Source organism: Thamnophis sirtalis, unplaced genomic scaffold (genome assembly GCF_051295495.1).
Source record: "Thamnophis sirtalis isolate CommonGarterSnake01/CBP01778 unplaced genomic scaffold, rThaSir2_p1.2 scaffold_9, whole genome shotgun sequence".
Taxonomy (NCBI): domain Eukaryota; kingdom Metazoa; phylum Chordata; class Lepidosauria; order Squamata; family Natricidae; genus Thamnophis; species Thamnophis sirtalis.
In genome coordinates, this window is record NW_028261389.1 from 10,877,169 (window position 1) to 10,890,495 (window position 13,327).

A 13,327-nucleotide genomic window follows, 5' to 3' on the forward strand; every position below is an offset into this window, starting at 1 on the left:
ATTTCTTCCAGGCAGCTGGGGGAGGTTGTTTTCGCCCTCCCCAGGCTCCAGGAAAGCCTCCAGAGCCTGGGGAAGGCGAAAAAGCCTGGTATGCCCTTTTTTCACCCTCCGTGGTCTCCGGAGGCTTTCCTGGAGCCTGGGGAGGGTGAAAACAGACTTCCCCGGCCCTCCGGAGAGGCCGGAAATCAGCTGGCCAGCACGCGCATGCACACTAGAGCTGACAGAGGGCAACGGCTCGCGTGGTCTCAGAGATGGCTCTGTGTGCCTTAAGTTTGCCATCAGGGGCATAGAGTAACTCACAGAAGTAGTGACAAATCAGAAGACGTGGAGAGTTGGCTATGACTGAATGATGATGATGATGATGATGATTGTTAGGGGTATCTCCGTTGGGAGACAGAAAGTAGCGCAGCGGAATATACAGCTAGAGAGAAGGAACGTTGCTAGTAGAAGAATAGAGTCTCAGACACTGCTAGTAAAAACAAGTAGCTTTACTACTAATAATAGCTTCACAAGCAGTGATAGTAGGTATTTGTCCAAACACAATTCAAAGAACAAACAATTGCTTACAGTCGCAGTTCATGTTCCAGTCATCAAGCGAGCAAGTCGTTATCAAGCATAGGACAAGCAGAGAGAGAGAGAGAGAGAGAGAGAGAGAGAGAGAGAGAGAGAGAGAGAGAGAGAGAGAGAGAGAGAGAGAGAGAGAGAGAGAGAGAGAGAGAGAGAGAGAGAGAGAGCTTTCCTGACTCCCTCTTATTGCAAAGTTAATTACATTTGATTGTAAAGTTAATTACAGCTGATAAGTACATTTACCCATTTAAAGCAACATTGACCATTTGGTATTGTATATGAAGCTATATTGCCTACCCAACACTAGGAGTGTACTCCCAACAATGATGCATAATCTATAAAAAGAGGGGAGGGGCTTTGGTTGTGGGTTTTGGACATTATCTTGATTTCTTTTTGACATCCAACCCCAGCCCCAAGCAAACACTTGGCCACCCTGTTTTGGTCCAGATAGTCCTTGACTTACAACCACAACTGAGTGCAAAATTTCTGTTGCTAAGCAAAACATTTGTTAAGTGAGTTTGCCCCATTTTGTGACCTTCCTTGCTACAGTTGTTAAGTGAATCAGGGTACTTGTTAAATGAGTCAAACTGGGGTGAAACGAATCTGGCTTTCCCTCTTGGCTTTGCTTGTCAGAAAGTCACAAAAGGGGATGTCTCAACCCCCGGGACACAGCAACCATCATAAATGTGAGTCAGTTGAACAATTGTCGAATTTTTGATCACATGTGGGGATGCCACAACGGTTGTAAGTGTCCAAATCGGTCATAAATCACTTTTTTTTTCATTGTAACTTTGAACGAAGTCGAGGTCTATTTGCATTGCCAGATTTTAAACTCGCAGTTCTGGAAATCCTAGGAATTTACTGAGAAAATCTTAAACCAAAAGGGGGAAAGGGGTTTACTGTATATTACAGGAGTCAGCAACTTGCGGCTCTGGAGCCGCATGTGGCTCTTTCATCCCTCTGCTGCGGCTCCCTGTTGCTGGTCAGTGCCACAATTGATAGGGCTTTTGGTTAGGACAATAGAAGAAAAAGGATGCCACGATAGGAAATTCTATGGTGAGGGAACTTCACTTCTGGTCAGCTCCAGAATTGAACAGGAAGCTTCCGGTTAGGACCTTTGTAGCTCTTTGAGGGTTTAAAGTTGCTGAACCCTGGTATATTAGAAGCTCTGCTGTCAACGTACACCATCTGGCAAAAGTACAGGACCTTGTGGTTCCTTCCAGTTTTGTAATTACATGGGTATTTTTTTTTTCCTTGTAGACACACATATAATTCTTATTCAAAGTTCTTATCTTCCTGCCTGAAAGGGCCAGAAAATTTGATTCTCCCAAATGCACAAACTGGCAGAGAAAGTACAGAGGAAGAGAGCGAGCAGGCGTCCGTCTCAATCTGGCCTGAATCTATTCCACTTTCTCAGAATGTCTCCCTGTGTATTTATCCTCTCAAGGCCATCTATAAACTCCAGCTTGCACGAGCGTTTTGTAACTGCGCACCAAAAAGCAATTGGAAGCTCAAGTGTAAAGCCCTCTCCAACCGGCGGGTTTCTTGCAATCTGATATTCGGGTTATTTATTGCTTCCCTCGGAGTGAAATTTTACAGTTTATAGGCCTGACTGTGGCTTTGTTTGGCTACGTTTCTCTCAAGGCCTCCTCTAGGAGCGTTTAGGGAAAAAATTGCATGAGTGAACTCATTCCGGGACACTCAGTTGAGGAGCCCAATTACCAATTTGCAATTTACACAAAAGCAAACAGACCCAAGAGAGGGTTTCTTGGAGATATAATGTTCTTGTTCCCTTCAGTTGGGTCACAGATGGACTCGTACAGGCAGAGTACATCAAAGAATCTTCAGGTTATTTAAGTCGCGTCCTTTGGTACAGCTACCCTGATAGGGGGTTACCCAGTTTACCCAAGTTTGGGAACGGACTTCCAGTTTGCTCGTAGGGTCATTTTTAGTCTTCTGGAGGCTTCAGGGAAGCCTCCTGGAGGTCTCTGAAGCCTCTGGAGGGCCTCCAGGGCGGGGGGGGGGGGGCAGAGGAGGCTCTTTTCACCCTCCCCAGGCTCCTATAAAGCCTCTGGAGCCTGGGGAGGGTGAAAAAAGCATGCAAAAGGGGGGGGATTGCCTTTCATGCATGCATGCACACGGGGGGGGGCATCGTGCATTGCATTATGGGTGCGGCACACCCGTGAACGACCCCCCCCTGCGCTCTCCCCCTTATGGCACACGAGCCAAAAAAGGTTTGTCATCGCTGACCTACTGTATGTCTTATGTCACATTGATGGATCCTAAAGAGTGAATCACAGACTTGTGAGCCCAAGGCAAGCCCTCCCCCCCCCCCAAAAAAACCCCACATCGTTGCTTTGAAGAGGCTGCTAGTATCTCTGAATCACCGAGCTGAGTACTGTTGAGTCAGAAAATATTTTATAAGAATGTCAGGCCCCGGGGGGTCCATCTAACGCAGCTTTCTATGTCATAGTGAGTAGCCAAATGCAGTGGAAGTTCATAAACCTAGAATCTCCAGGAAACTGCCCGTTCCTCCTCCCTCACTTTGAAAACCACCCTAATCGGCTGCTATTGCCACAACTAGTAGTAGCCAATTTCTCTGTTCAACAGAGTTCTGTCTAAAAATAATTCCTTTCTGCTGATCCTATCATCCCTTCTCTGCTGTGGTTATTAGCAGGGATGGGCTGCTATGGGTTCGCCTGGGTTCGGGAGAACCCATAGCTAATGTTATGGCCGGCTCGGACCGGCCGTGGCTGGTCCCCCCCACCCCACCCTGCCCCTCCCAGGAGTTTCCACGCGGCCCATTTTGGATGGGAGGTAAGTGCAGGGCCCTCACAGAGGCTTGGGGACAGTGGTGGGTTTCGAAAAAAATTTGAACCCATTCTGTGGGTGTGGCCTCCTTCGTGGGAGTGTCTTGCCAGCCATGTGACCTGGTGGGAGTGGCTTACTGGCCATGTGTTTTCTCTCTCTCTCTCTCTCTCTCTCTCTCTCTCTCTCTCTCTCTTTCCTTCCTTTTGTCTCTCTGTCCCTTTTTCCTTTTTTTCTTTCATCTCTCACTTTTTCTTTCTTTCTTCTTTCTTTCTTTATTTCTTCCTTTCTTTCTCTTTCTCTTTCTCTTTCTCTCTCTCTCTCTCTCTCTCTCTCTCTCTCTCTCTCTGTGTGTGTGTGTGTGTGTGTGTCAGTGGTGGGTTTCAAAAAAAATTTTGGAACCTCTTCTGTAGGTGTGGCCTGCTTTCTGTGGAACCTCTTTTAACCGGTTCGGTAGATTTGACGAACCGGTTCTACCGAACTGGTAGGAACCCACCTCTGCTCAGGGAGCAGGGGTTGGTTCTGTCAGTCAGTACTGCTGGTTTGTTCATGGGCTTGATGTGCGCAGTGCATGCATGCGCAGTGCAAGAAACAAAAAAACAAGATGGAGGCACCACTGGCAGAACCGGTTCAGGGGTGTGGCAGGCCTGGGTCGCTGACAGTTCCAGTGACCCAGGCTCCCCCCAAAAAAACCTCTTGGTTTGGCCAAACTGGTCCAAACCTGTAGGAACCCACCACTGTCAGGGAGGGTGGGGAAACGGGCCTTCTGGAAGCCTGGAAGAGGCCATTTTCACCCTCCCAGAGGCTCGAGGAAAGCCTTCGGAGCCTGGGGAAGGCGAAAAAGCCTCATGGTGCAGGAGGCTGGCATGGCCACGCCCATCATGGCCACGCCCACCCAGCACCCAGGCAGAGAACCCATTGCTGAAATTTTTGAAGCCCACCCCTGGCTATTAGGCTTCTTGGAACTATAACTGAGGGTGAAATCGTAGGAGACAAAAGAGCAAGGTGTAAGATCTCCATTTTTCCCATCCTCCAACATGGTGGTGGTGGTGGGGGGACAATGGTCCTAGAAGCATCTGAGATCTACATGCAGATGTTGGCCTACGGATTGCCTCTTTGCTCTCAGCCCCACGATCGACACTAAGGAAGAGCTGGAAGCCAAGAACAGCCAAGTCAGAAGCCAAGGATCCCGTCCAAAGCCTGAAAATGGGATGGGGAGGAAGGAAAACACAGAGTCGATATTTGAGCTGAAGGATGGGGAGCTTGTAAATCAGACAAAGAGTCCAGTTTGACTTGGAGCTATTTTACAGCTGGGCTAAATTAAAAGGAAGGAATCCTGAGCTAGCGCCAATGCACAGTAGTTGTTAATGGCGTTGAACCTGGATGATGGAAACCCAAATTCAGCATCCTTTATTGAATTACTTTGGCCAGTCCCTGTCTTCCAGTCTAAGAGGGGTTCTTCTTGAGGAGCTAAAATGAATGAAAACCTGGCCCAGTCACCACAAGTGATCAAACAAGAGGGATAGAAATGCGATTAGTTAATGAATACCAGACGTGTAGGGAGTCCTGCCTTTACAACAATTTATTTAACAGCCAATCCAACTTATGAATTTTTGTGGGCTCTTTTTAGGTGGCTCAGTGGCTAAGATGAGCCACCTAAACAGTTTGGCGGTTCGAATCCCTAGTGCCGCATAATGGAGTGAGCTCCCATTACTTCTCCCAGCTTCTGCCAACCTAGCAGTTCGAAAGCATGTAAAATTGCAAGCAGAAAAATAGGAACCACCTTTGGTGGGAAGGTAATAGCATTCTGTGCACCTTCGGCATTTAGCCATGCCAGCCACATGACCCCGGAGACGTCTTCGGACAGCGCTGGCTCTTCAGCTCTCAAATATAGATGAGCACTGCCCCCTAGAGTCGGGAACAACTAGCACATATGTGCAAGGGGAACCTTTATCTTCTTACCTTTAATGACCCTGTAATCCCTTTACACCGCGGTGGAGTCGGGGCAACTGAATGGTGCAGTGGCCTAGAGGTGGAGTTCTCACCTCATGATCAGGAGGCTGTGAGTTCGATCCTAGGTAGTGGCAGATATTTCATTCCAAAAACCATGGAAAATATGGATTTTTTTAGGGGCAGAAAGCAGATTCACTCTTAATAGCCCCATCCCCAGAAGATATTTTGTGCCCATTAAGAAAGACTGGGCCAGCCTATCTACAAAACGAACAACCTTCAGCTCCAGGATGATGGGATTATCCTTCAGGACAAAGCCATTAAGCCACAATAGGAATTGCCCAAAACCCTTTCAGAAAACAAGCATTGCATCAGCAGGCCAAACTTCAACCAAACTTAGTTTAGGGAAAAAAAACCTAGGATTTGTACTTTGCCTAAGGAGCCAGCTATGCCCCCTACATAACCCCTACTTTCTGATCTAGGCTTCCCAAGAGTGTGAAGCAAATCCCAGGTCGTAACAAAAACCCCTTTTATTAATTTCGTGTGAATTCTGCTCATTCACAGACAGCAAAGTCTTTCAAGGGAGGATTTAAAGTCACAGACTTTATCTGGTTTGGAGAGCTGCCAGGCCGATATCTGCAAAACTTGGCAAGAAGTCTCGGAGAGTCACGAACCAATTAATCGAACTGCAAACTCCACTCCCCTTTTGCTCCTCTTTTATTTCTTCTGGGAGGGGCCATTCATTGTCCACCTGTGGCCTTACTCCCAAGTCAACCCCTGTTCCTTAGCTGTTTCCTTTGTATGGCCACTTTGCACATGCGCACACTGGGAACAGGCTCCAGTTGTTCATCTGACTCACTGATATTTGACTCTGAAGGCAGCTGATAACTGGCATACGGCTCTGGCCCCTCTCTGCCTTCGACACAGAGCCCTCCTCAGATCCTTCCCCAGACTCCAGGTCTGGCCTATGTTCCTCCCCAACCTCCTCACTGTCTGGATCTGCTGCCAGCTCCACTGGCTGCCGGTGGGCCACAACACCTACATGGCCCCATGGGAGTCTGACAACAGCCAATAGAACACATGTTCTTGCACAGGAACAGGAGGCTCAAGTGCAAAGCTTAAAGAAGGTATTAAAAACCCCTCACTCTCAACTCAATATGGTCAGCTGCCCAGAATCCGTGTGGTTCTTTTCATTATTAAACCTTCTTTCCAATCAGCCACCATGTTTCCAGTGTCTTTCTCCAGGATTCGAACTGAACGAGATGGATATTTCTTCCCACACTGCAAATGCTGCTCTTTTTAGTTACATGCTTGATCATTGCTTTACCTAACCAGAATGGCTCATTTTGCTGGCAAGGATTGAGTTAACCAAGTATAATATATTAGTCAGGCAGAAAACATCCTCCCACGGCCAGCTCCCTAAAGTACTTCAGTGCTATATGAATGAATTAGGTTCTGTGCATCACTGCTAAATCCCTTTGCACATCTATTATTGACGTGGTAAGGTGAGCGGGCACATTCATATGTCTCCAAAAAGTTCTTTTATGGCAGTGTCAGCACAGCTGCAATTAAGCTGCTTTGGCAGGAGGGAGCAGGAGCCATGCCAGGGTTCATAATATAAGGTAAAAGTAAAGGTTCCCCTCGCACATATGTACTAGTCGTTCCTTACTCTAGGGGGTGGCGCTCATCTCTGTTTCAAAGCTGAAGAGACAGTGCTGTCCAAAGACATCTTCATGGTCATGTGGCCGGCATGACTAAATGCCGAAGGTGCACGGAACACTGTTACCTTCCCACCAAAGGTGGTCCCTGTTTTTCTACTTGCATTTTTTATGTGCATTTGAATTGCTAGGTTGGCAGAAGCTGGGACAAGTAATGGGAGCTCACTCCATTACGTGGCACTAGGGATTCGAACCACCAAACTGCTCGGTGTCTTAGCCACTGAGCCACCGCATCCCTCCATAAAATAACACCCTCATTTTCTGGATCCAGCAACTAGGATCTCTGGTTTCCCAAAAGTGCTTTTCTCCAAATGGCACTTGGATTTGCTTGATTTTTCCTGAAGAGGTTTCACTTCTCGTCCATGAAGCTTCTTCGATTTTAACTGACTGGTTGAGACTGGAAAGGATTTAAACACCTTCAACAAAAACCCAGAAAGTCCCATCACCGTTTGGAGAAAAGCACTTGGATGACCTAATTGACTTAGAATCTTCATAGACATAATTGGTTTCAATTTCTGGTTGTTGTTGTTAATTGTGAGGTCATGTCTGATTCACCAGGACCCCATGGACAATGTTCCTCCAGGTCTTCCTGTCCTCTACCATCCTCTGGAGTCCATTTAAGCTCACACCTACTGCTTTGGTGACTCCATCCAGCCACCTCATTCTCCTTCTTCTTTTGCCCTCAATCTTCCCCAGCATTAGGCTCTTCTCCAGTGAATCCTTCCTCCTCATTATGGCCAAAGTGTTTGAGTTTCACCTTTAGGATCTGGCCTTCTAAAACACAGTCAGGTTGATCTCCTCTAGGACTGACCGGTTTGATCACCTTGCATCCAAGGGACTCGCAGGAGTCTTCTCCAGCACCAGAGTTCAAAGGCCTCCATTCTTTGGCATTCGGCCTTCCTTATGGTCACAGCCATACATTGCAACTGGGAAACCCATAGCCTTGACTATACGCACTTTTGTTGGCAGGGTGATGTCTCTGCTTTTTAGGATGCTGTCTAGATTTGCCATAGCTTTCCTCCCCAGGAGCAAGCGTCTTTTAATTTCTTGGCTGGAGTCCCCATCTGCGGTGACCTTGGAGCTCAGGAAAATAAAACCTGTCACTACCTACTTCTGGTTAAGAAAGTGAATTAACTATTCTTGCATGCAGTATCTTCACACTTGTGCAGAGGTTCATCCAATCTTTTTTCCGCATTCTGCGACATTCTGTTTTGTTTTGTTTTTAAAGAGCCCTCTCAATATGACCTTCTAAATCTGTATAGATGCAACGTGAGACATCACCTTGTTAATAGTAAACAGTTCAGCCAAACGCTCCCACGATGCAGTTCCCTGACACAAAGGGACCTTCTGAATCTTTGGAGCTCCGTTGGAGCTGCCATGCCGCATCACAGCAAACAGAACTTGGAGGCAAGAAGATTCCTCAAAGAATAGTTTTATTTGGCATAATCATATTGGCACAGGCTGGTGAAAACCAACTCTGGATGTTACGGCAGTTTTCACCTAATTGAAAGTTTTTTCCCTTCCCCAAACAGTCAGTCACATGGTGCAATCACGGTACTGCCCTGTTGCTTGGTAATTTCACTCCACCTGTGGGAATGTCCTTGGTTCCCAGGAGAAAGTATTTTGTTTTGTCTACAAAACCGCAGCTATCTCTATTTTCCCTCTCTCTATCCCTCAGCACCATTGAAGCCTCAAAATGGCCTTGGTCAGGCCAGCTTCAGGGTTGACATCTACATTTGGCTGGTTCAGGAATGCTGGGAGTTGAAGTTCACAGGTCATAACATTGCCATAGTTGCCCGTCCTGCATTAGAAGCATCTGTGGAGGGGGTGGGGTCCAAGGAAATCAAGATGGCAATCACCCATGTAAACAAATTCCCATCCCTCATTACATTTGTTGTATATGATATATATCTATTAGATTTTTATTTTTTTATTTTTTCGCTGATAACGGATAAGAGCCTGTGGCCTAATGGCTAAGAAGTCTGCCTAGTATGTAATATAGCCCAGGTTCAAATCCCAGTAAGGGTATGGCTAGCTGATGAGAGCTAAATAGCTTGAAATAGATCTATACTAGTCTCCCTTTATTTATTTATCAGCGCGCACACACACACACACACACACACACACACACACACACATATATATATGCTTTTCATTCTCGATTTTATTAACAAACATGTATAATACACACACACAAAACTTAGACGTACACCACATTTATACAATACAGTACGAACAGGAACTTCCTGTTTTTTATAATAGCAATCATCAATCGATACCGCTCACCTTATATTATTTCCCCTTCTATTGTATTTCATTTGGATTTCACCATTCTTAACTCTCTTATTTTACTCATAACTATTATTTTTGTTTTGTTATATTCTTTCATTGATTTTTGTTTCTTTCCTCCATCCTATACCATTTATCCCATATCTGGTAGAATTCTGATTCTTCCTTTCCCTGGATTTCTTTAGTTAGTTTAGCCATTTCGGTACAGACCATAATGTTTCTTATTATTTCTTCTTTATTTGGGATTAATTTGCAAGAAAACAACCAAGCTCAAGGAGCACCAAGGACCCCACAGGAGGGAAAAATAACAGACCTGCATAATAAGAATGGCACTCCATGTTTCCAGTAAGGCTTTGGCTTCATTTTCGAGGGATGCGACCATAGCTGCATAACCCAAGACGTCTGGGTTCATATCTTTGGCATTTCCAATGACATCACTCCCATGTACACAAAGGTCTGGAAATGAGCCCATGCATCCTATTGTTTCAATGATTCACACAGAAAGTGATTATTTTATAGCAGGAACAACATTTTTTTTTTTTTTTTGCAAAAAGAGGACTCAGATAGATTTCAGGCCCTACGATTTGCCCTTATAGGAAGATGGTTTTGCTTTTCCATTATAGACGTGTTAAATCTTAGCACAAGGATCAGCAAGCCATGGCTCTGGAGCCACATATGACTCTTTCATCCCTCTGTTGCGGCTCCCTGTCACCAGTCGGCTCCAAATTGATAGGGCTTTCGGTTAGGACAGGTAGAGGAAAAAGGATGCTGCGTTAGGAGGAGACTCTATGGTGGGGAAACCGGACTTCTGATCAGCTCCAGAATTGAATGGGGGGCTTCCAGTTAGGACCTTTGTGGCTCTTTGAGTGTTTTAAGGTTGCCAACCCCATCTTAGCAGAAGTACAAAACATCAGTTCAGTTTGCTTTTCTCCTACAAATTTCGGGAAAATAACCATTATCTGCTTGGCTACAAAAATGTCAGCAGGACAAATTGAAGGGTTCCTGATGCCTCAGATTCCTGGTGAGGGAATCTATGTGAGCCAGGAGGTCCATCCCTTGGGCAAGAATGTGGTTTGAGTTTTGAATGGGTTCTTGTCTGAGCTAAGATTGGTTGGCCACAAATGTTTCAGAACTGATGAAATATAAACAGGGGTGGGATTCAGCCGGTTTGCACCAGTTCAGGCAAACCGGATGTTAATTTTATAACTGGTTCACCAAACTGGTAGTTCCAAGAACTGGCTGGCCCGCACACCCCGCTCCACCCCTCCCAGGAATCCCCATGGGGCCTGTGCGGAGGCTCTGGGAGAGCGAAAAATTCTGGAACTTCTGGAAGTCCAGAAATGGACCATTTCCGGCCTCTGGGGGGTGGCCTCTGGAGGGCCTCTGGAGCTCAGGAGGCCATTTTAATCCTCCAGAGCCTGGGGAGGGCAAAAATTCCCCCCTCCACCATGGTGCAGGAGGCTAAGTAGGCCATGCCCACCATAGCCATGCCTACCCAGCAAGCAGGCACAGAACCTGTTGCTAAAACTTTTCAATCCCACTCCTGAGTATAGATCAAGCCAATTTTGGGAGATCGAGCAAACTTTCAGGACCACACAGAATATCTTGAAAAGAGCACCCCAGGAGGAAAAGTCAAGGCACAAACACAAGGAGTATAGACAGATCAGCCTTACACTGCTCAAGGAAGAATTTTATTATATTTCTCCCTCTCTGGAAGAACCAGGAAAAACTGGGGAAATGAAATGGACGCCACTTGTGGTTTAGAGGTTCATCACAAGAAGCATCAGAAGTTCATGATGCAGTACCAGAAGTTCTTGAGAACAAGTAGCTGTCATTGTAGGAAGCTTGTCTACTCTACCTAGCATCTCACGGAAACATCCTTGATAAAATTCGGCAGATATTCTGGAATGCAATTTGTAAACAACAGTTTTGAATAATTCAGATATCCAATAGCAATAGCAGTTAGACTTATATACCGCTTCATAGGGCTTTCTGCCCTCTCTAAGCGGTTTACAGAGTCAGCATATTGCCCCCAACAACAATCCGGGTCCTCATTTTACCCACCTCGGAAGGATGGAAGGCTGAGTCAACCCTGAGCCGGTGAGATTTGAACAGCCGAACTGCAGAACTGCAGTCAGCTGAATTAGCCTGCAGTGCTGCATTTAACCACTGCGCCACCTAGGCTCTTAGCGTATGAGCAATCTGTCCTCATCAAAATAACTACCTTTCAAAGTTAGGAATGCTTTTTCTTGAGTTTTCCAGTCAATGCAATGAAAACAAAATTTGATAAATAGTTTTATAATGGTCTTTTCTCCCAGGTCTTTGTTTTTACAAGAAACTCCTTTTTTTTTTTGTCATTCTCTCTGAAGACAACAGTAACCCAAAATTCCGGTGTTTTGGACATAATGGGAACATTGTCTCTTGACGTCAAAAGCTCTTGACAAGATTTCCCAGAATTTCAGTCAGTCTGGCTAATGCATTTTATCTAGTGTTGGTTGAAATTTTCATTTTTACCATCTTTCCTCAACTGAGAAGCAGACTGTTGGGAATAAGGGAGTCATTATCATGAGCAATGGTTCATGTTCTTAATATTTAAGTATAGTAAAAAAAAAATGTTATCTTACATCATCCACTGTAATTTTCTGCTTGTCTATTCTCAGTTCAGAGTTCAGCTGGAGTTATGCTTATTTATGTGCAAAATACAGTCTGGAATATAGTGTCACATGCTATTTTCATACACAAATATTTACAGACCTCTCGCATCCTGGAAAATAAATTGTTTCAACTCCTACCCCCAAAACGACATTATTGAGCATTGCACACCAAGACAACTAGACACAAGAACAGTTTTTTTCCTGAATACCATCACTCTGCTAAACAAATAATTCCCTCACCACTGTCAAACTATTCACGAAGGCTGCATTACTATTACTATTAGTCTTCTCATCGTTCCTATAATCCATCTCCTCCCATTTATGACTGCATGATGGTAATTTTGTTGCTTGTATCCTTACGATTTATACTGATATTGATTGTTTCCTGATTGCTTATTTGTACTCTGTGACAATCATTAAGTGTTGTACGTTATTATTCTTGATGAATGTATTTTTCTCTCCTTATTTACACTGAGAGCATCTGCACCAAAGACAAATTCCTTGTGTGCCAAATCACACTTGGCCAATAAAGAATTCTGTTCTGTTCTGTTCTGCTCTGCTCTATTCTATTCTACTTTATGTATCTAGTGCATTTGAGTGATGTTGGCATAAATGCTTCTTTTAAAAATACTTTAAAAACATCTTTATGACCTGGACAGGGGCTTTGCAGAATATGATGGAAAAATGGCGGCCGTGACTTTACAATCAAAGATGGCAGCCACAAAAAAATAAAAAAAAAATGTTATAAGTCATCAAGAGTTGCTTAAGGTGGGTGGCCATATAAAAGCTTTTAAATAAATAGAAGCTTTGCACATAAAAAAAAACCACTGGCCAATCTTTGGCTGTACTCTCATTTGGACAGTTTTGACTATAACCGCAGTAGTGCAGTGGTTAGAGTTCAGTACTGCAGGCTACTTCTGCTGACTGCCGGCTGCCTGCAATTTGGCAGATCGAATCTCACCAGGCTCAAGGTTGACTCAGCCTTCCATCCTTCCCAGGTCGGTCAAATGAGGACACAGATTGTTGGTGGCCATAGGCTGACTCTGTAAAACCACTTAGAGAGGGCTGTGAAGCGTTGTGAAGCAGTATATAAGTCAAAGTGCTATTGCTATATTTCTGGATATGAAACTTCGTCCTTTCAATGGGAATATGGGAGCAAGACTTATCCTTATTTTCCATCCTGAAGATGAGTTGAACTACAATTCTATCTTCCTTCCACTGTGCCATCGCAGCTCTTGGCTGTGTAAATTGAGGATCTAAATTATTGGGGGCAATAGGCTGACTCTGGGATTCCTTAGAGAGGGCTGTGAAGCACTATGAAAGTGTACATAAGTCTAAGAG